The sequence below is a fragment of the Acomys russatus genome, chromosome 1 (assembly GCF_903995435.1).
Source record: "Acomys russatus chromosome 1, mAcoRus1.1, whole genome shotgun sequence".
In the NCBI taxonomy this organism is placed as follows: Eukaryota; Metazoa; Chordata; class Mammalia; order Rodentia; family Muridae; genus Acomys; species Acomys russatus.
Window position 1 is genome coordinate 4,476,744 of NC_067137.1, and position 23,784 is coordinate 4,500,527.

The following is a 23,784-nucleotide window of genomic DNA, read 5'->3' on the forward strand; positions in this document are numbered from 1 at the left end:
AAGTCATAACACACAGACTCAGCAGCTACAGGTTGAATGCATCTTGGATGCACATGCTAAGACCCACACATTTTAATACACAGTCTGACAGAGGTAAACCAAAAGACTAATTCATCTTCTTAAAAAGGAAAAAGTGAGATTACAAATATTTATTTTTCTTTTTTATATGAACTAAAACTTCTACAATGAAAATGTGTCATACATTGTTTCTATTAAAGATTCCAAGGTCTTTCAAAAATGCTGTGGATATATACTATCTAACAATTGCAGAATTAGGAAGGCAAATGGTTTAGTGCAGTGGTTCTCAATCTTTCTAATGCTGTGGTCTTCTAATATAGTTTTCCATGTTATGATGACCCCTCCCAACCACAAAATTATTTTTGTTGCTACTTCATGATTGTAAGTTTGCTACTGTTATGAAATATATATGGATGTGTTTGTTTTCCGATGATCTCAAGTGACCCTTGTGAAACAATCTTTCAACCCCTAGAGAGGCCGTGACTCACAGGTTGAAAACTTAGTTGGGGCTTAGTGAGTAAAGGCATTTGTAGGCAAACCTGACAATTAGAGTTTGACCCTTCACAAAGTGGAAGGAGAGGATCAATTCCCACAAGTTATCCTCTGAACTTCACACATCACATATGTATCAAAACACACACACACACACACACACACAGAGAGAGAGAGAGAGAGAGAGAGAGAGAGAGAGAGAGAGAGAGAGAGAGACAGAGACAGAGACAGAGACAGAGACAGAGACAGAGAGACTGAGAGAGACAGAGACAGAGAGAGAGATATTAATAAATACATAAATAAATAATGTAAAAAACAGTTTAAGACTATGGAATCAGTTCAACCTTGGTATCTACCACAGTGCACATTTCAGGGTCTCTCCTGCAGACTTTACCACTCCTCATTTTTATGGAATAAAATCTGCAGTGCTTCAAATTCTCATTTTTTTCATAACTTTGACAATGGATTTTACTCATCCATTTAGTTTTGCGGGGTGAAATTAGATATGGGTCATATACTATTCATCAAAAATTACAGTAATATTAGCATGTGTTCAGACAATAATTAAATACACACATTTGTAGCACAGTAGAATAATACTCGGAAAGTCACCTCACTTTCCAACTTTGATATTAGAGTCTGAGTTCTGGGTTGTTCTCATTCCTTTTGTGGTATCATTTTCTCAAGTTCCACGGTACTCCAAAGCATTACTTAGCAAGTTCAGGCCACACCCAAGTCTTTTACTTCCAATGTGCTTGGTCATTGAGTTCTTTGCTGTTTTCTACTGTCATTAAGTGGCCTATCTTCTACATTATATATATGTGTGTGTGTATATGTATATATATATATACATATGTGTGTATGTGTATACATATATGCATATTTATATATACACATATATGTATGTATATGTATGTGTGTATGTATACTCTGTATGTGTGTGTATGTGTGTATGTGTGTGTGTGTGTAGACCCTCACCAAACACAGGGTTTATTTGACTATTTGAAATATTACATACATATCTGAGTTCTTCACATCAGACTTGAAAACAATTAATTGCTTAAATGCCTTCAAAGTATTGTTACTCAAGCATTTGCCTGTTTGTAGGGAAATAGCAATATCCGATTCTATCTTTGGCTTTGGGAAATCCATGTATATTTATTTCCTATTTGTCAGTGTGCAGATTTTTTTTCTTCCAAGTGATGATGCCAGTTTTTGCATGGAAAAATTTTTCTTCTAAGTGGGACTTGCTGGTGTCAGGCAGATGTTCTCTTGTTCGGAAAGTTGCAAATGACATGGTGCTCACAAGTAAAGCCCTTCACAGTGGTAGCTCTTACCTCTGAGAAACTGAACTGACTAATAGTAGAGATCCTTTCTCCTCCATTTGTCTCCTTGCTGAGGGCCCTGCCTGTCACCGGGCTGAGAGAAGATGGTTTTGGCAGAGAAAAAAGACTTACTCATTAATATTTCCTGGAACCAGAGCAAAAGCAGACATCCCTTGTTGCATTATGGAGATAAGAGGAAATGGGGCTCCTTCAGAAGCAATAGGCCTCTCCTGTATGGCCCCTCTTTTCTTCACACTAGCTGCTTAATTCTGAGGGTTCTCTTGCTTTTTACAGATGATAGTTGGTCTAATAAAGTGTGTGTTGTTGACTGTCCTGTGTCAACACTTTCTTCCTGCACACCAAAAATGATTTGGAGCCCTTGTTCTCTTTAAGTGTTTTCTTTTGCTTTCTCTTTTTAAAGCTCTGCCACTCCTCAGGGGTTCAACGTACACATCTGTTTTCTGATTCTTTCAAAGCATCATGGTTACTCTCAAACATCACAAAGTAGGCATTCCTAGGAGTCTGCCAAGTTCAAGAGCAGAGACTAGACTCAAACAGACTGTGTGGTCAGCAAACTCGCTTTCAGTAGTGCAGGCTCTCATGCTTAGAATGACCTGTTTGTGATTTCCAGGCCAGTCCGTCTGCCTACTTTCTCTTTGCCTTCAACATTAAAGAAAGATGGCTTGTTCACATGCGGAGTGTTGTGTATGGACCTGGTCTCGGGTCCTGAAAGTCATTTCCAAGGACAGGAGCAAGGAGAATTGTTCTATCCGCTATCTGAATATAATTAAGGCACAGAGGGACAGAGGAAATTTTTGTTCTTATTGTGTTTTTAAAAATCTATAAAGTGGTAAAGAATACTAAAACCCACCTCAAGCTTGTTGTAATGATTAAATGAATTAATATGTGAAAATCAATTTATATTGGGAGGGGCTGGCATGATTCTGCTTCAAAGTCCAAGGAAGCTGTGGCTGGAAGACCATGTGTGTGAGGCTAGCCTGGGCAGGTGTTAAGATCTTGTCCCAGAAAATGAAACCAAGCCTAAACAAGCCAATCCAAAACAGAAGGAATATACAAACACCAAAATCACTTTAAAGAAAAGAAAGGGAAAAGGGGGAACAAAATGTATTATATTTAAAAATGTAATAAAATGTATGAAGCAAGAGTGTTGTTCGCAATGTTAGGAATCAATGAGGATTGTAATATCTATGTTAATTTCTCCATCCACCTGAGAGTGGTTCCCTTAGCTAATACCTTTATACCCCATGAGTATGTATAGCTGAAAAAGGCATACAAAAAAGGCCAATACATAAAAAGGAAACACAATGCTATACAAATTTAATTCATGCAGCAAGCTTTTGTAGAGTAGCAGAAGTGGTAAATCAAAAATGTTTTAACGTATGATTATCAAAAATGAAATGATTATTAACTAGTACAGCGTAGAATCTTTAAATATATGTTCATACGTAGCACATTACTTTATTTTTTCCACATCTGTCATAATGTTAATGAAGCCACAGTAGTGGTTCTGATATAAAGATTCTTTGAGGGTCACACTGTGTATTCTGGAAAAATCTATCAGATGACTCTAATGCATCTCTACCTATACAGTGTCTACTGGCATCTACCTATATTAAACCAGTTTACAGAAGAGGAAATGAGAAAAATTAGGCTGAGAGATGGAAAACGGCTTTGCCAACGATGTGATTCTAACCCTGCATAACGAGAGTTTCTCTGATTCTCGCTAATTATAAGCAACTCAGAGTAGCTTCAGGAACTCCATGAAACCTATCAGACTCAGTAGGCCATTCTCTTTCAGAATAAACAAGCCAAGCTACAAAGGTGAAGACTCTGAGAGCAGACATGCTGCCTGTAAAAGGGCTAGAACAACCGAGTCACGTGGACAGGACACACGCCAACCTAATGAGCTGCCCACAGGCAGGCATTGCGCTCCAGGTTGCCAGGCTTTGCGAGCTGTCACCCATGCTGGGATGGGTTTTAGTCATGCAGCTGTCTTTGAGTCATTTCTGCCTTTGTAAGTAATTCTAATAAAAGTCATTGGTTCACCAGGTAGGATTTTGGTGGTATCCATACTTTGGTCTATTGTGAGCCTCCTGTCTGGGGTGACTAGACATATGCGTAGCATCTCCCCAGGAAAAGTCTTATCACAAGCCAGGTTTCCAGTCTTTAGTAATATATGTTTGCCCCCATATAAAAGTAACCTCTGAAGTTTTTAGGGATACCATACACACACCCAGAATGGAGACAACCATTCTAGCCATTAAAGGCTTCCTGATCTGTCTTCTATTTGTCCTGGTCAACCTTGAATTATTGGTGTCATGTTCCTGACACTAGTGGGCAATGCCTTCTCCAGATGTCCTATGGCAATTCTTAATTCTCACTCCTCCTTCTCGACATACTGCCTATGTTGGGTACTGATGCCTACTTATTGGTGTGATCATTTTCAGGTGGCACCACTGCCTCCTACTAGAGACTGAAGCCCATTGAATCTCTGAGAACTTGAAAATGCCAGAGGTCTGTGCTGTGTAGAACAGCAAGCAGTACATGCACATTGTAGGCTGCCACTTCACTTCAACATAGGAGCTCTGCTTTGATTAAAGCCTTGCTCTGTTTTCCTTTACCTGTAAAAAGAGCATTCTGAAACTCAATTTATTAATATTTATAATAAAGATAATATATTATTATTGTTACTGACGTTATTATTATCATTATTCAATGCTGTCTGAACATATACTTTGTCCAGGACATGGTGCTAATTACTTTCCCATCAATTCATTTAGTCTTTATACTCTTCATGAGACATATGTATGATTATCCCAATCTATTGATGAGACTCTAGGTTGTTTCTTGGTGTGCCCAAGAGCTATCAGCTAGAATCAGGCACTGCTGAGATTCTACGCACGTGTGCTGCCTGATTAGTTTCTCGCAAGCTGACACAAACCAGAGTCACTTGGGAAGAGGGGGAGCTTCAATTGCACCCTCAGATGACTTTGTAGGTTTATCTGATTGCTGCTTGATGTGGGAAGGCCTACACCCTTGGTAATGAAATATAGCCGGGTAGCTGAATAAACCCTTGCCTCCTCAAGTGGACTTGCCCAGTGTTTTGTTACTGCAACAGAGAAACAAGCTAGGATACCAAAATATACTGCCTCCAAAATGCAAGGACCCAGCCTTCTTATCTTACCACTTAGGTTTCAGAGAATTTCTAATCTCATTAGTCCTATATGTAAACAGCTTCCAATATAAATTTTTTTCTTTCTGGAGAAAGATTTTACATATTCAAAGGGTCACAGAAGATCTTAGAGTTGTGTGAGCTTTACAGTAGGAAGCTCTAGAACTTGTTATGGAAACAAATGCCTGCTCGCCTGAGGGTCAGCACCCTTGTCTGAATACATCAAAACCTGGCTAAGTACTAGCTCAGGCTCCCATTGCAGCTCCTGGAAAAGACAAGCAACGAGGTCATGAGTCTCTTGTTTTCATTTGTTGATAGACTTTGTATCTGCAGTCTTCCTGAATTACTGAAGGCACCATTGGGGATTGATAAGATGAAAATAGAAATGACTCTATGAAAGCTGGAAGTCCGGAAGACCAGTCATTGGAAGCCTCTGTCGTGATCATAGGCAAGAGTATCTGTCCCCATTCAGGTCGGCTCAGGCAGCCTTGAGAGGTGACTTAGAATGCTCCAACTGTGCAGATTTCCATCTCTGATAAACACTCGTCAGAGAGGTATTTGCTGATAATTGTCAACAATCAAATGAATTATAGACAATGTTTGTAAACAAAATGCTGCCTTGATGAACGATGAGCTGGCTCTGGTCTGACATGACTGCTAAGTCATTCAAAGCGCTGATTAAACCCATTACTGTAAAGTAATCGTCATCCATTACCTTTAATGTCGTGAACTGACAACCTAGTTAAGGCAGCTGATGGTGTCGGCAAGATGATTTGTCGCTTTGCATGTCCATCGCCAATAAATCACCATGGTAAATCAATGAACAGTAGCAATAAAACAATATATTTTCATATTTCTTGACATTCAATTACAGAGTGTGTATACGGACTTATTCTTAAACACAAACACTGATAGGGAAGGATTCAGCTTTCACCAGCAGTGAACATAAGATTAATTCTATTTTGGCCCAGACTGCAAGAGGTGTGTACATTTGTATGTGTGTGCACATCTGAGGCTTCCTCGGCTACTGGCCAGACTGCTGACACCAGGATGGCACATTACATGCATAATGATGGCACCAAAAATGTTGCTCATTCTGAAATTAAATAAAGGAAAGGCAGTAATACAGATCAGAGAGCAGTAGACCAGAGGTTAAGGGACCTTATGCTCGTTGGAAACAGCTGTCTGACCTTGCACAGGTTGCTGAGCCTTCCCAGGCTTTACCTCTTCGTCTCTGAGTAGGGAAAGTATCGACTAACCTTCAGCGACCTCTTTACAAAGCACAGCTACCTCTCCCAAATTCAGTATTCATTTCTCTTATTCTGAAGCTGTTACATTAACTTCCAGATTCTCTCATTTTAGATTCCAAGGGCTTTTTTTTTTTTTTTTCAGTTCTAGAGGTCTCACAGCAATTAAATCTTGGCTAACTTAATTTTTAATATGGTAATATTTTATACTGAATCTTTCCTAATTCGCTGACATGTTATCTAGCAGTTAATTTTGTTCCAAGCAGTGAGCTAGGCTCTGCGAAGACATTAGTGAAAAAAAAAATGCTTTGCCATTTCATGCTAGAAACAGAAAAGAAAAGAAACTAAAAGAGGTCTGTGTGAAATCTCATCATACAGACATTAGTCTCCCCAATACCTAAAAAGGGTTTTCCTTTACACATTACAGTAGAAAATTTTTGAATTATATTGCACACTCTGAGCCATCAACTCAGTTAAACAAGTATTCTTCAGAAAGCCCTTAGGCAAAAGGGACCATGCAGGATGTTTACATGAGTGTGCCTTAGGCCTTCTGAAGGTCCAGCTTTGCAATAGGTAGGGGGAAATCACAGTGGCAATAAAGGAAGATGAGATGAAGTTTATAAAGAACAAAACTTTTTAATTACATTTGAAACGACGAATAAGGAGAAGCACCTATACAGCATCTCATTACAGATGGTTCTAGAAGATCAAGTAAAATTTCAATAGAGAGTGATGTGTTATGAAGTAGAAAACTTGGTAGTTCAAATAAGGTAGTTACCAAGGAAGAGAAATACAAAAGCAAAGATCAGAACATAGCAAAGTACAGAGCCAGGCATGTGTCACCTTCCTGTGATCCCAGAATTTGGAATAGAGATTGAAGGATCAAAAGTTCAAGGTCATCCTGGACTACAAGACCCTGTTGGGAAAAAAAATAATAACCAAAAGGAAGAGGGGGAAGGAGGAAGGATGAGGAGAAGGAGCTCGGCTTGGAGCTGGAGTTGAGACATTAACCAGCATTGGTTGTTGTGTTAGACTCAGCTATCTACAGTAATAATTCACTTCATGCACACCAACCAGTGCCTCAGAGGGTTAAGTCCTGCTCATACTGCATTTGACCACAGAGCAATGGGTATTCAAAGTCCGTATTGTAGCTACACAACATGAACTTGAAAACTTCTCTTGTTGCTTCAGGAAAAGAATAAAAAAGCATCAAGAACTGCCCCCATCCATCTATGCTGGGGTGCAGAAGTAACCTTGTCTTTTCTGCTAAGAGCTAAGTAACCACAACTAACCATATGGCCTGTGCAAATGCAAGGAGCTGACTAACAAGGAGAAGACACATGATCGGTGAGCACTGCAGTGTTTTCCCTGGATGGTCTGTCAAATATGTACAGTGGACTTGAAAGGATGTGCCAGTCACTTCTACCCATGATGAGTGATTCTCATTTCCCTTAAGAGAAATGAGGGTGACATTGGAAGCATGTGGCTGGGGGAACAACAGGATGCAGTTTGCTTGAAATCCAGCTGCTAACCAGACAGAGACAAAGGCACTTTCCTAGATACATTCTGAAAGCAAAAATGTTACTCACTTGCCTTTCTCAGAGAGGAGGCATAGTTGAAGCCTATGTTGGTGCCACAACCACGATAACATAAGGAGGGGTTGTTAGGGGCTGAATAGATGGCTCAGAGGTTAAGAGCACCTACTGATCTTCCAGAGGTCCCGAGTTCACTTCCCAGCAACCACGTGGTAGCTCACAACCATCCATAATGGGACCTGATGCCCTCTTCTGGGCACTCACATTAAATAAATAAATCTAAAAAAGAGAGGGGGGTTGAGAGGAAATTGTGAAGGTAAATGCTAATAGGTGGGACCTTTACAGTGATACAGTGCCTGAGTATCAGTGTGTCATTGTATAGGTGGCCCAGAGGAGACACCAAATCTAGGTCAGTTAGCATTGTAAGAATACGTGTTGAGCTGTGACACAGCAAGCCAAGGAAATGAATTCCACAGTGTTTGTCTGTGGTTTCTAACAGGCCACTTCTATATAAATACTACACAATTCGTCACTATAAAATACCATGTTCCTGGAACATCAGCAAACACAGTGGTTTTCAAAAGGCTACCAGGCATCTTATCATTCATCAATAGTTAGTGATGGCTGAGGATATAGCTCAGTAGCTCAGTGTAAGAGTGCTTGTCTGGCACGCCTGAAGGCCTTAAGTTCAACCTCCAGGATTGCAAGTAGTAGTTAATGGTAATAATAATAACATCCAGGCAATTACTAGCTGTTATACAGCTACCAGGTAAGGTTCTTTGAAGTTTTTATTTATCACATAGTAGAATTGGGGTGCCTGTGTTCCACCTTTTGCTCTATACATCAGACTTGAGGAAAATTATTTCATGACTCTATGTTTCTGTTTCCTAACACAAAATATGTGTTCTTCGTTGATGCCAGTTCTGACAGTTGAACAATTGTCACTGTTGTCACCTGATGTGGGAAATGTTGTGCATTTTATCTGTGTCTTCCACTGATACAGAAGCTGCGTGAAGAAGGAGAATGGTGCTTATTCATGGATGTTCAGTGCACAGACGTCATTCTTTAAATGCAAGTAATTGTAAAAATAATATTGCTATAGAAAGCCTTGTAATAGGCCTCCTGGTGGATTACAACAAATGGTTGGAGAAGCAACAAATTGGATCCATGAACTGTATCTGCAATGCCACTTGAACAGAGCATGCATCTCCCTGGTCACCACTGTGCTTCCACGGCAGCACTTGAGAGATCTGTCTGATATTCCCACACAGCTGCCTCCTCCATGTGCAGTAGTGGTTCCCTATGTCCGATTATGTTTCTATGACTTAACCTATAATCAATCAATCTGCACATATTGTCTTTCATCCTCACATCAATCCTACATAAAGAATCCCTAGGTAAGACTATGTGAATACCTTAACAACTTTAGCAAATAAACTGGAATTTTCTAAATTGCCTCCCAAAAAGGAAGAAACAATTTATGTTCCTTTTAAGTTCCGATGGCCTGGCAGTTGTGAGACTATAGTTTCTATCATATACCCTGCAAGCCTATGTTCATCTCCCCCTGCTGAAGCTTCTGGGCCAGTTACTGATTTTAGTTCCCACATTTGTTTTTTGTTGTTGTTGTTGTTGTTGTTGTTTTGTTTTTTGAGACAGGGTTTCTCTGTGTAGCCTTGGCCATCATGGACTCGCTTTGTAGACCAGGCTGGCCTCGAACTCACAGTGATCCGCCTGCCTCTGCCTCCCGAGTGCTGGGATTAAAGGCGTGCGCCACCACGCCCGGCTAGTTCCCACATTTGAAAACAAGTAAAATAATAGAATTTGTCACAGTGCCATTCCGAAGTTTTAGTTTGAAATATATCTAAAGTGCAAAATCAGATCTGGCACATAGCATATATTAAATAAAATTTAGCCACTTTTGTCAATGTATGACACTATCTTTTTCCCATACTTTTCTTAACACTAGATATTTTTCTTATGTGGTGTCAAAGTGAAAATATAACTTTTAATCAGTTCAATTGTTATTTATTTGATCATTAATGGAATGAATATTATTTTTATGGTTTTGATTTCATTTTTTCCATTGGGGTTATCATCTATTACTGGCTTATATATTTTTTTTAATTATTAAGGAAATTAATCCCTTATCTTTGCCCTCTAGATATTAAGGAATGCATGTTAATATTATGGAATTGAAGCTCTTAAAAGTGCTTTCCAGACTGTTACTTGCTTTTTAATTGTGTCTGTGGATTTATTTGCCTCATAAACTTGAAATTTTTATGTTATCAACTTGATCAATACTTCCCCTTATAAGCTCTGTTGCTGGGAATGTGGCTAGGCTGTTCTCTTTTAGCAAGGGTAAAATAATTATTTAATTATTTATTCTAATGCACTCAAGCTTATGTTATTTATATTTAAAACTCCAGACCATCTGGAATTTATTTTGGAAGTGTGCAGTGAGAATCTGGATTATTTTTTTTTTTTACATGCTAATTCAGCTGATTGTGCTGTCTGTCTTTGCTTTTATTCTTTGCTTTGTTTCACTGGTACACTAAGAAAGAAGTAACGGCATCAGGGATGAAATATTAGCCCACTTAATTAAGGCCAGATCATTAGTGTATAAGGCAGTCTAAGGTACAGGCCCTCCTGTCCTGTCTCTGTGAACTCGGTAACAAAGCGCATGGGCTTTGTGCACTCTCCCTGATTGCACTTTCTGTTCATGTCAGCCAAGCTTAGTCTTCAGATCACCTTGCCTTGAGGATCCCAAAAGCTCCATGAGCCTTGGTACCATAGATAGAACCCACACAGCGACACTGGCCACTGTGAAGAAACTGAAGGAATATTTCCTAAGAGTACAAGACTACCCAAGTAGATATCTGTTTCATAGAAACCTGATTTGAAAACACTGATTTTCTTCCCTAAGGCAGTTCTTTCTATTACCTCAAGTGATAAAGAAAGAATATTCAAGCATAACTATTTGAAGCCAAAGTTTAATGTTTTGAAACATAATTTATTTTCATTGTTTTTTCTTTCCATTCTTGGTATCAAAGCTTTCCAAAGATTTATCTGAACATCATAGTAGTAATAATTTATCTGAAGAACTATTTCAGGTTTCTTTTTAGTTCTGTTGTTATTGTTGCTGTTGTTGCTGTTGTTGTTAACTCAGCCATCATAAACTCTTCCCCTAGTGTCTAAGCTCTAAAGAAATCCTGTTGCCTTGGCCTAGTTGATCACTGAGAGCAGACATTATTCGTCAAATGGACTCTTCCAGAACTCCCAGCCATAAGCTGTATAATCAGACAATTGAGATCTCAAATTCTTGATCCAAACCTGACTTTGACACTTGGTGCTAGCCTTTCTTGGGCTTCGGTCATCTTCATGTAGATCCCTTCATCTGCATTTGAAGCATCCTTATCATTGTCAGGATAGCTTGTTCATCCAGGGATCTTATTTCCTTGTAGGAGATGACCAGTTACAGGAATTGCTGTTGTAGGTGGTGAATGACTGATGGCATTGCCATATCAGCTTATATAAAAGGCTCATCAATCACATTTTATTTCACATAGTCATCTCTTTTTATCACTTTTAGTCCCTTGTTTATATTTTACCTGTTTAAATACCCTGACTATCTTTTTATGTCCTCTACTTCCAAATTATAACCATTTATGTGCCATTAAAATAATTTCTTCATCATGAATCAAATTAATTTTCTTTCCTTCTTTCATTTGTTTATTAACTTTACATCCTGGTCATAGTCCCATCCATCTTCTCCTCCCAGTCCCACCTTCACATCCTCTCCCCCTCCCCCCTCACCTCTTCCTCAGAAAGAAGAAGCTCCCTCCCTACCCACCCCAGCTCACCAAGTAGCACCAGGACTGAGCATTTCCTCTTCCACTGTGGCCTGACAAGGCAGTCCCACCAGGAAGAAGTGATCAAAAAGCTGAGAACAAAGTCCATGTCAGAACAGCCACCACTCCCATTTCTAGAGGACCCACATGAAGCCTGAGCTGCCCATCAGCTACATCTATGTTGGGGCCTAGGTCCAGTCCATGCATGGTCCTTGGCTGGTGCTTCAGTCTCAGCAAGCTGCTCTGGGCTCCAATGAGTTGGCTCTGTTGGTCTTCTTGTGAAACGCCGGTCTATGCCAGATCCTTTTCTTCCCTTTCCCTTTTCCACAAGACTTCCTATGCATTGCCCAAAATTTGGATGTGAGTTTCAGTATCTGCACCAAAGCTTTGCTGGGTGGAACCTCTCAGAGTACTAGTCTTCTAGGCTCTTATCTGCAAGTATAGCAGAGTATTCTCAATAGTGTCAGTGGTTGGCTCTCTCCAATGGAGTGTGTCTTGGGTTGGGCCAAGCATTCCTTCAGTCTCTGTTCTCTCTGATTTATCTTCATCCCTGCACATCTGTAGGCAGGGAAAATGTTGGATCAAAGTTTTTGTGGGTGTGTTGGCATTTTCCTCCCTCTACTAGGAGTCTTGTCTAGTTAGGGGGTGTCCTCTTCAGTCTCTATGACCCCTGCTACTAGCAGTCTCTGCTACAGTAATCCTCATATCTTTTTAGGAGCCTACCCTGACTTAGGTCTCCAGCTTGTCACAGAGATGTCCCCACCCATATTTTCTCTTTTTTTCTATAGGCTTTTTGTCCTCCCAGCCCTGCTCTCCCCAGGTCTGATCTCCACCCTCATATTTCCATGTCCAACCTTGTTCCCCCCTTCAATGACAACCTCTGTCTATTCTATTTGCCCTTATGAGTGAGATTTAAACAACCTCCCTTGAATCCTCCTTGTTACTTATCTTCTTTGGGTCTGTGAATTGTAGTATGTTAATCCTGTACTATATTACTAAAATCTACTTATAAATGAGTATGTACTGTGTGCATGTGTGTCTTTCTTGGTCTGGATTACCTCACTCAGGATGATCTTTTCTAGTTCAATCATTTGCTTGCAAATTTCATGATATCCTTACTTTTAATGGCTGAGTAGTATTCCATTGTGTAAATGTACCACCATTTCTTTATCCATTTTTCAGTTGAAGAACATCTGTGTTATTTCCGGTTTCTGCCTATTACAAGTAAAACTGCTATGGCCATAGTAGAGGAATGACTATGTTGTATGGTAGAGTATCTTTTGGGTATAAGCCCAAGAGTAGTATAGCTGGGTCTTGTGATAGAGCTGTTCCCAGTTTTCTGAGAAACCATTAGAAAGATTTCCAGAGTGGTTGTACAAGTTTGTACTCCCACTAGCTATAGAGGAACGTTCCCCTTTTTTCACATCCTCACCAGGATGTGCTGTCACTTGAGTTTGTGATCTTAGCTATTCTGACAGATGTATAATGGAATCTCAGAGTCATTTTTATTTGCATTTCCTTGATGACTAAGGACATTGAACATTTCTATAAGTGGTTCTCAACCATTTGAGATTCCTCTGTTGAGAATTTTTTTCTTTAGCGCTGAGCTCCATTTTTTAATTGGGTTATGTCATTTTTTGCTTCTTAATTTTTTGAGTACTTAATATATTTTAGATAATAGCCCTTTGTCAGATGTAGGATTGGTGAAGGTCTTTTCCAAATCTATAGATGGTCATTTCATTCTATTGACAGTCCTTTGCCTTACAGAAGCTTTTAAGTGTCAAGCAGTCCCATTTCTTAATTATTGGCCTTGTGAACTGAGCTTTTAGTGGTCTGCTCAGGAACTTGTCTCCTGTGCCAATGAGCTCAAGGCTCTTCCCAAATTTTTCATCTGATAGAATTACTGTATCTGGTTTTATGTTGAGATGTTTGATCCACTTGGACTTGAGTTTTGTGCATGGTGATAAATATGGATCTATTTGCATTTTCTACATGTAGACATCCAGTTACACCATCACCATTCATTGAAGATGCTGGCTTTTTTCCATTGTATGGTTTTGACTCCTTTGTGAAAAATCAAGTGTCTATAGGTGTGTGGGCTGTTTTCTGGGTCTTGATTTCAATACATGCATAGACATTCATATCTCAGCCAGTTTCAGAGCTATTCCCATGTAGTGGGGTTAGCAATAAAAGTTACCTGTTTGTTCTGCAGTTTGAAGTCTTTACATCCTGATTGCAGCCCCCTCCTTTCTCACCTCCTGATCCCATCCCCTCCCTCATCCCCTTTTCCTGTCTCCTGTAGTCCTTAGAAAGAGGAGCCCTGTTGCCCTATCATCTGACCTCAGCTTATCCAATATCCTCTCTACTACCTGTACCTCTTCCTCTGTGGCCAGGGGGAAGTGATCAGTGTTGGCGGGTCAAGAGTGCATGCCAGAGGTAGTCCCTACTCCCCATATTGTGGGACCCACAAGGAGACCGTACTGCCTATCTGCTACATCTGAGCAAAAGCTCTATGCTGACATCCTACATTGACCTTAGTTGGCACATTAGTCTCTGTATTGTAATGTAGTTAATCTGAGTTCAGTGGGCATTTGAAGTAAGATCTAATGATTCTTTGGACTTCCTGGGTGTCTGTTGTTATGTCTCCCTTTTCATTTCTGATTTTGTTAATTTGGTAATGTCTGTCTGCCTTTTAGCTAGCTTGGCTAGGGGTTTATCAATTTTCCTGATTTTCTTTAAGAATCAGCTCTTGGTTTCATTGATTCTTCCTATTGTTTTCTTTGTTTTTAATTTACTGTTTTCAGCTCTGAGCTTCATTACTTCCTGCCTTCTACTCCTTTTGGGTCTGTTTGCTCAAATTTTTTCCTGAAGCTTTCAGGTGAGCTGTGCAGTTGCTAGTATGAGAGCTCTCAAATTTCCCCATGAGGGCACTTAGTGCTATGAACATTAACCTTAGCATTGCTTTCATGATGTCCCATAAGTTTGGGTATGTTATGCCTTGATTTTCATTGAATTTTAAGAAGTCTCTGATTTCTTTATTTCTTCACTGACCCAGTGTTTGTTGAGCAGGGAGTTGTTCAGTTTCTCTGTGTATGTAGGCTTTTTTGTTATTTTTGTTGTTGAGGTCTAAATTTGATCCATGATGATCTGATAAAGACCAATGGGCTAAATCAATTTTCTTGTATTGATTGAACTTTGCTTTGTGACCAACTTATGGTTGATTTTGGAGAAGGTTCTGAGAAGAAAGTATATTATTTGTGTTTGGGTGAAATGTTCTGTAGACATATATTAGGTCTATTTGATCATGACATCTGTTCCTTATTCCTTTATTTACTTTCTTTCTCAATGATCTCTCCATTGGTGAATGCGGATATTGAAGTCTCCCACTATTAACATGTGGGAATCAATGTGTGATTTAAGCCTTAATGATCTTTATTTTACAAATGTGGGTGCCATTGTATTTGGGGCATCGATGTTCAGGATTGAGATGCCCTCTTGATGTAATTTTCCTTTAAAATGGAGTGTCCTTTTCCATCTGATTAATTTTGGTTGAAAGTCTAGTTTTTTAGATATTAGAATGGCTACACCAGATTGCTTTTTGGGTCTGTTTGTTTAAAAACCCTTTTTTAGCCCTTTACTTTCAAGTATTATCTACTTTTATTGCTGAAGTGTGTTTCTTGTATGCAAAAGAATGCTGGGTCCTGTTTACGCATCCATTCTGTTAGCCTATGCCTTTTTTTTTTTTTTTTTTTTTTTTTTTTTTTTGAGATTTGAGTCCATTGATGTTGATAGATATTAGTGACAAATGACTGTTATTTCCTTTTTTGTGGTGTTGGTGGTGATAGTGTGCTTATGTGCTTGTCTTCTTTTGGTATTATTGTTGTGAAGTTATTTATAGCTTGTGTTTTCTTGGGTGTAGTTGAATATGTTGGATTGGAGTTTTCTTGTAGAATCTTCTGTAGGTCTGGGTTAGAGGATGGATATTGTTTAAATTTGGTTTTGTTATGGAATATCTTGTGTTCTCCCTCTATAGTGACTGAAAGCTTTGCTAGATATAGTAGTCTTGGCTGTCATGTGTGGTCTTAGTGTCTGCATAATATCTTCCCAGGCCCTTCTGTTTTTCATAGTCTCTGCTGAGCAGTCAGGTGTGATTCTGATAGCCTTTTCCCCTTGCTCCTTTTAACATTTTTTCTTTGTTTTGTAGATTTGGAGTTTTGATTATTATATGGTGGGAAGAATTTCTTTTCTTGCCAAACCTATTTGGTGTTCTGTAAGAATATGGTATGTATAAAGGCATCTCTTTCTTAGGTTGAGGAAATTTTCTTCTATAATTTTCTTGAAAATATTTTCTTGTCCTTGGAGCCTGAAGTCTTCTTTTTCTTCTATTCCTATTATTCTTAGGTTTTTGTCTTTTCATGGTGTCCTTGATTTCTTGAATACTTTATGTCAGTAATTTTTTTATTTAATATTTTCAGATGTATCAATTTCTTCTATTGTATTGTCTGTGTCTGAGATTATCTACTACTCCAACTCTTGTATTTTATTGGTGAGGCTTACCTCTGTTTTTCCTGTCCTATAAGTTTTCCATCTCCAGGATTTTCTCCCTTTGTGTTTCCTTTACTGATTCTATTTCCATTTTCAGGTCTTTAACAGCTGCAATCATTTCCTTCATCTGAAAATGGAAATAGAATCAACAGATAGATCTGCAGGTCTTTGAAGTCTGGAGTCCTCTTCAGGATAGCAGGGAAAGTTTGGAGGAACACAAGAAAGCATGTTTCAGGGTTAGTCATAAAGCAGGTTTCTAGTGAGCAGATGCTGTGCTCTCTGCATTTAGATTCAGCAGGGTTCCACCATCTTAGACATGTGATCCTGCATACTCCTCTTGTCTAGTTGGTTTCCCATGGAGGACCAGTGAGATTGTAGTTTGGAGGCTGGGGTGTTGTCTCCACTATTCAGACATTGCCCTTGGTGAAGTATTCCTACTTCTGAGCTCTGGTTGCTGGATTGGAGCACCCCTGGAACTGCAGACCAGTGCTCAAGTAGGCAGAAAGTGGCAAGCTGGCAAAAGTTCTGGTATGAAGTGATCATTACATGTTGTTCACGGGGATCTAGGAATCTCCTATCTACTGCATTGCAGCTGCAGCTACCTGGGCACAGTGAGTTCATACTGAGATTTTATCACTCAACAGCATACCACAAATCCTTTTTCAGTTTTCCACAGTCCTTCAGATGAGACTGACACTAACAATTAGGGTGGAAAAGTACTTATAAAGCTTAAAATCTGGGTTTCACGAAGGAAAATATTCCAGAGGAGTCCCTGCAAAGCACCAACTCCAAAGTTCAGTCAGGTCCATAAGGAGGATGCTTCATAGGTACCAGAACACTTGAGTCTTCCTTTCCTCCTCAAACACAGGGAAATCAGGCAGTAGATGTTATTCAAAGAAGCAGGTGCAAGGTTGGCATTCACTAATGCAACAACCAGTGCTATGGTAATTGGAGCAGTGAGTCCATACTGAGCACAAGCAGTCTTTAATTCTTTGAAGTGTTTCCATTCTAAATTGGCATACTGTTTGATTTGACTGTCCTGAAAATCTAGTGCTACCACAACTCTTGGCATTCCAGTCTCTAATGGGGACATACTCTGAGGGTTATTTATTAGACTGGAAGCCTTTTCTCTCTGTCCACAATGATTTTTCTCAACATCATCATCAATTTGTATTCTAACTCCCTCTCTAATTGTTTCCATCTCTTAGCTAAACCAACTTCTTTCTCTGGGCCCTGAACCTGTCCCTGAAGTTTTTCAATGGGATCCTGTTGCTCTGGGGGTGCTGTAGACATGGGATGCCAGTCATGCTCCTGAGAGCGAGCAGCTTCCCTTTCTAGATCTTCCTTATCACTATTGCTGGATTCTCTTATGTCTCCTTCCAAGACATCTTCAGCTTGTGATAATGAATCTCTCATTTTGTCACTCTCATGTCTGGGATCAAGAATGTCCCTGATCAAAACCCAAAGGGAAAAAAACCATGGCAGGTATCTCTTCAGATCCATCAGTAACATAGTGACCCTGCAATCTTTTACCAACTGTATCCCAAGTTTTTAAGCTAACCACTTCTTCCTCAAGAAATCATGGACATACTTCACTGACAAAATCTAAGAATTCATCCAACCGTCCTTTATTTACCCTTATTCCTCACATTTGAAACTTCTTTTCCAATGTCTCTCTGAATAAATCTTTACTACTGCTCTGTCCCATATTTGTGTTGCCTACCTTGCCGTTTCTCTGCAAAGCTGGTGAATTCGGGGCAAACGGTCCACTTGTCTTTCACTCTTCTTTCCACCCAGCATCCCTCACTTAACCCCTCATTTTCAGTGCCCTGCTCAGGCACCAAATGTCGGGTCCCGGCCCACTGGAAATTGAATCAGGGTTCACCTGAAAGAGGGAGTGAGGATTGAAAGTAGGATACAGGGACGTGAGAAATAACAAATCAAGTCAGGAAATTTCTGATCAAGATTCACTTTATTCCCAATTAGCAGGAACATATATAGTGCAAAGTCCATAAGATCTATTCTAATCTCACTCACCCTAACCCCCTGGGCAATAACGCAATAGCCTAAATCACTCCCTGTAGAACTTCCTAGTTCTTTGGGTAGTTTCCTGTAAGAACTTCCTAGATCCTCTGGGTGGTTCCAAGTTCTGACTTCCCTATTTCTTTCAAAGGTAAATAGTCCAAGGATAGCCTGGAACACAAGACCTCATGAGGCAAAGACCAGCAACTCGAAGGTCACAGCATACAGCCTAAGCACAGGATTTCTGACATGGCAGAATTTGGCATGGCTTCTTCCCACACAATAGCAGTGTCTCCAACCCTACTACAAAGTGGTCCAGTGCAGTGACTGCCTAAAACTCTTAAAATTCAGCCTATGAAGTGTCCATTTGCACACTTTTCCTTCTCACTAGCAGCTCTTCATCCAAATGAACCAAACTTTAAATGAGAGAATAATATCATGTTTTTGACAGAAATATTGCTGTCCTTTTATACTGCTTATACATGAGGTTTCTATTTGAAATTAGTCAGGGAGCTAGAGTACAAGGGTGTTCTGGCTCCTTAAAAAATGCAATAAAGTCCTGGGATGGTAGCCAAGAGCCCTGGCAAGTAAATACTTGACATGGGCATAGGGTAGGGGATGATACTGGAGCCATATTAGTACCATCTAATTGCTACTTTAGCTCTCTCCATTTAGCTATCCTGGGTGTCTTGGCAGAAACTCAACACTTCAGACAGAAAACCAGGCGCCAAGTGAATTTATCATCAGTTCAAATTTGTTTGTGTCTGAATTAGTCTGAAGCTCAGCCATGAGAAATCATTTCCTTTGATGTTCTTCCAGATGTTCCAGCTGCTTACAGATCATATCACTGTGGATTCAAGTTGCTCCTGGAACTAAAAATGATAATAGATCAACCTGTGGAAGTACAATCCTGGGTCAATTGCTAACAGATCTGTATGCATTCTACAAAGTGGGGCATTGGAAATAATATTTACGTATTATACCAAGAGAAATACATATTTAAATACTTTTGGTATGCAAAGGGAATACAACAGCAAAATTTAAAATGTGATACTTTTGTTCTCCATCTCTCAAGTATTTCTCCACTGTCTTCTTCAATTCTACATTAATTACGGTAGACTCTTTATAAAAGCAAATTTTCTTGGATGGGAGCAAATCCTCCAAACACAGTCAGTGTGGTGAGTGGGAGTGCCTGAATACCAGATGAGGTAAATATGCAGAGAATAGGAGCTATAAACCAAGGTGAATATTAACCTGTAGATAAACATTCTGCTAGAGTGGGAAGAGCTACAATCGTGTCTCTTGAGTTTGTAATACACCTTGTTAAGTCAGTGTTGCTCACAATGTCTGGTGGGTCTCACTGGAGTGTGATGGTACATATGGGTAGTCTCAGCACTCAAAAGGTAGAGTCTTGTGTGATTTTTTTAGTTGGGAGTTGTGAAGAAATGTTTTTTTTTTTTTCAAAATGGCACTGATGGCAGAACAAAGAAATCAGACTACAGAAGTGTTTCTTGGTGAACCAATGGCTTTATTGAGTTTTTTTTTTGTTTGTTTTTTTTTTTTTTTACAGGAGCATGTGTGAGTCTCCTTAAAAAGTACTATAGTCCTACCAGTTGCTACATTCAGACACCACATTTAAAAACATAAGCATCACATACCCAACTTACAGAATACCTCCTATAATTGAAAAAGATAATGCCTTCCATCCATTTATCATACTGCCTCTCTGTTTGTAGGAAATTACAATTACATTTATGCCTTTCTTCAGGGAGCCTGAGGAAGTATCTCTAAAGTCAGCATTTTACCTTTTGCCCGTGCTACAGAACTGATGGAGGGAAAAAAACCCCTCAAATTTAGAGTCCAATTTCCCAAGCATTCTTCACAGGGAGAGTGGATGCTGTGATGAGTCTTCTGCACTGTTTCAACCACCTCCCTTAGTTGCATGGCTCTCTTGTCCCCCATTCCAAACATTTCACTTAGTTGTGTGAACAGCAAAAGAGACATTTGTAGCATCTTCCATCAACTTTAGCCTTTCCTGTGTCAACTTCTCACATCATGAGACACCAGCCCAGACTTTAACATCTGGAAAAGGAACTAAGGAACAGAAAGAGGTAACAGTGAAGTGAAACAGAAGAAAAAAATCTAACAACTTTATCAACTTCTCACAGTGTTTCCACTACTGACCCTGTCCTCTCTTAGATGCTACCTGCCCTCCCTTGTATTCCTTTTTGAAATTTTTTTATTACATATATATATATTTTTTACATTTATATTATTACACATATGTACAATAAGCTACTTAGAGCAAGAAGAACCATGAAATAATTAGGAATTACATAAATGTCACATTCTTAGTGTTTTGGCTATTTGTATTTGGCAGCCTTGAAGAAAACATCTTTCCTATCTTGGTGCATCTAAAATTCTGAATGTAAATCAATACCTCTCATATCTTATCATTATTAACTTAAAACATCTATCTAGACCTAAAAACATCTTAACCCCTGAAAAATTAAGCTTAATTGTAAAACTAAACTATCTGGTCTTCAACCCCATCAGAGACTTTAGAAGGAATAAAATTAATTACCTGAGTATACAGGAGGTGCAGGTTAGCAGCTTCCCAAATAAGATGACAGAGACAGTTTACTACCTGAGCAGTCACCCAAAACTCTCTATAACATTGGAGTATCATTTTCAGCCTTCTGGCTCATTATATCTGACAAATGTATTTGCAAGGCAGGAACAATTGAGGACTTGCTTGCCCTGTCTTGGCAGTCAACTCTGCCAGCATCGAAGCTTGCTCTTTTTTAGACAGAATTCTGTCTGTGGTAGAAACAAGAGGCATTTTGTTCAGTGGCTTGTTTGCCACATTTGAAGCCGTCTCCATAAAGAAGCTTTTTGATGCTCATCATTCTCTTTGATGAGCTGGGTATTCCCAGGAGTTAACCTGTTTCATTGTCAATGAATCTTTAAAATAATAAAAGCTTTTTAAATGTCATATTCTGCATGTCTCTGAGATTTTTTGAAGACCTTATCTAACTATTTTACCTTATCTTTTTATAGAATCATATCTACCAATTGCACCTAAGATGTATATTATTGTGATAAAAATAAACTAGTAATTGATATGACCATGATTTTATCAACTAACAATTAACTTGTATAATTTTTTATCCTAAACAGCCAACAGTAGCACTTTCAAAGTATCGGAAGTAAACCTTGCATTACAATTCAGTTATATGGGCACAATACCACATATTAGATTAGAAATATATATAATGTGTGTGAAGAATAGTCTTAAACTTGAATTCTATACCACGGTATCTAAAATTAAACTTACTTTTCATCTGTATACAAAATTCTGTACCAGTGAATTTAAAATAACCTTGTGAGTGACAATTAAGGCATAAAGTTGAGGAGTAGATGATTGACTAATCTACTTTTTGTCCTATCTTCTCTCTATATTTCTACATTTCCCCTTCTTTCTTTTCAACCCCTATCTCCAAACCTAAGAATAGAAGATAAAGGAAAAGAGACACACTCCTGAATCCAATCTTGCTTTCTCTCTAAATAAGACCAATAATAATAACCAACTCCCATTGAAAATAATGCTCTATAGCCCAGGAAAACAACCTAAAACTTTCTTGACCCCTTAAAGGACATGAGGAGTTGTTCTCTTAAGGTTTCTTTTGGCTGATTTGGGATGAATAGTACCTTTGTAGGGCCCAGATAAAATTGTGCAAATGGTTAAACAAGCTAGAAATAGCTTTTGTGGTCCAATTACTAAATGTTAAGAAATTCCAGGCTTAATTAGAGTCCAGTGTGGAATAGTCTGAAATGCTGGACCAATGGGGATTGGACACTTTCTTCAAGTGTGTCCTAGGAGCTGTCTTTTTCTGATGAGGAACAGCAACTGAAGCACATGTTGCTGGAACATGACAGAAACAGGATGTCAGTGTCCAGCATACTGAGTGGAATCAATCCTGTCAGGTCTGATACAATGTCAGTGTCTGTTTCTTTTGTTCTGAAAGCATATAATTTCTCACAAGCATTATACAATCCTAAAATTATAAGTGTATAAGGTGTATCAGATGCACAGAATAATTAAGGCTGGTTCTCTGCTCTTTGTATGATAAGAAAAAAAAAAAAGATATCTGTAAATCTCCATTCATGCCATACAAAGAATGGCATCTCATAATAACTCACAAGGATTCTGTAGCCAACAAGAAGCTTTAGCTATGCATGGATATCCATGTCTCAGCCTGTATATAGTGGGATTAGCAATAAAAGTTATCTGCTGGCTCTGTGGTTTAAATTCTTCCCATCTTGATTGCATCCCCCTCTTTCATCCCCTCCCTTTCTTTATCTCCTCTCCCTCACTCCCCTTGTCCTCAGAAAGGGGAGCCCTCCTCCTCTAACATTTGACCTCAACCTATCAAGTCTCATCTGTACTATCTGTATCCTCTTCCTCTGTAGCCTGGCAAAGCCACCCTGCCAGGGGAAAGTGATCAAAGTTCAGTGGCCAGAGTCCATGTCCAAAGCAGACCCTACTCTCCACATTGTGGGACCCACAAGGAGACTGCACTATTACATCTGAGCAGAGGGTTTAGGTCCACATCATACATGGTCCTTGGTTGATGTATCAATCTCTGTATTGTAGTGTAGTTATCCTGTTTATGTAGCTAATATTTGCTTATGAGTAAGTATATACCATGCCTCTCTTCTGGGTCTGGGTTACCTCACTCTGGATGATCTTTTCTAGTTCCATCAATTTGTCCTTCATTCCTTTCAAACCATCCCTCAGCTTCAGGAAGTCAGAATGGAAAGTGGATGTACTGAGAGGCATCCAAGCAGTGATTTCACTTCCAACATAAAAAATAGTTGCTTAAACTATTTTTTATATGGTCAGCCACATGGATACTAACTTGACTACTGAGAAATCAAAGTTTCTATCATCAATTGAGACTCCCTGGTCAAATGTTGCCTACTACCCAGTTATATCTTCGAACTATATTGAGATTGAGATTGAATTGAGATTAGGATAGATGATTTCCTGAACTAGAATGTATAGAAAAGAGAGTGTGGAAAAAAATGTGATCTCAATGGAGCCACAAAGATTGAGAGAGAAATGAAGACATGGTCTTTGGGAATAGAGGCTTTTGGATGGAGAAAAAAATCATGCTGAATGTGTTTTCTTATAGGTCAATATTCATCTCATAGGATCATAATAAGAATTAAATATAACATGTGTGAATGCTTTGGAAAGCTTAGTTCACAGTACAATCACCAGGGTGAGGAGGACAGCAAGGTTAGAAGTGTAAGGCATGTTTTGGAATGAATAAACCATCAGATAATTTCAAGTAGATCCAGATGTTCAAAGAAGGTGGGTGACAAAATTTGAGAGTAAGTGGAATCTGATTGCAGGAATTTCTTCATTCCTGGACAGGGGGCCCTGACCTAAAGGACTACAGGTGACTCTTGCTTTTGAAAACATTAAGACAAGCTTAGGAGAGGTTAATGTAAGACTCTATATGTCTGCCTATAGTGTAGATGATAAGAGAG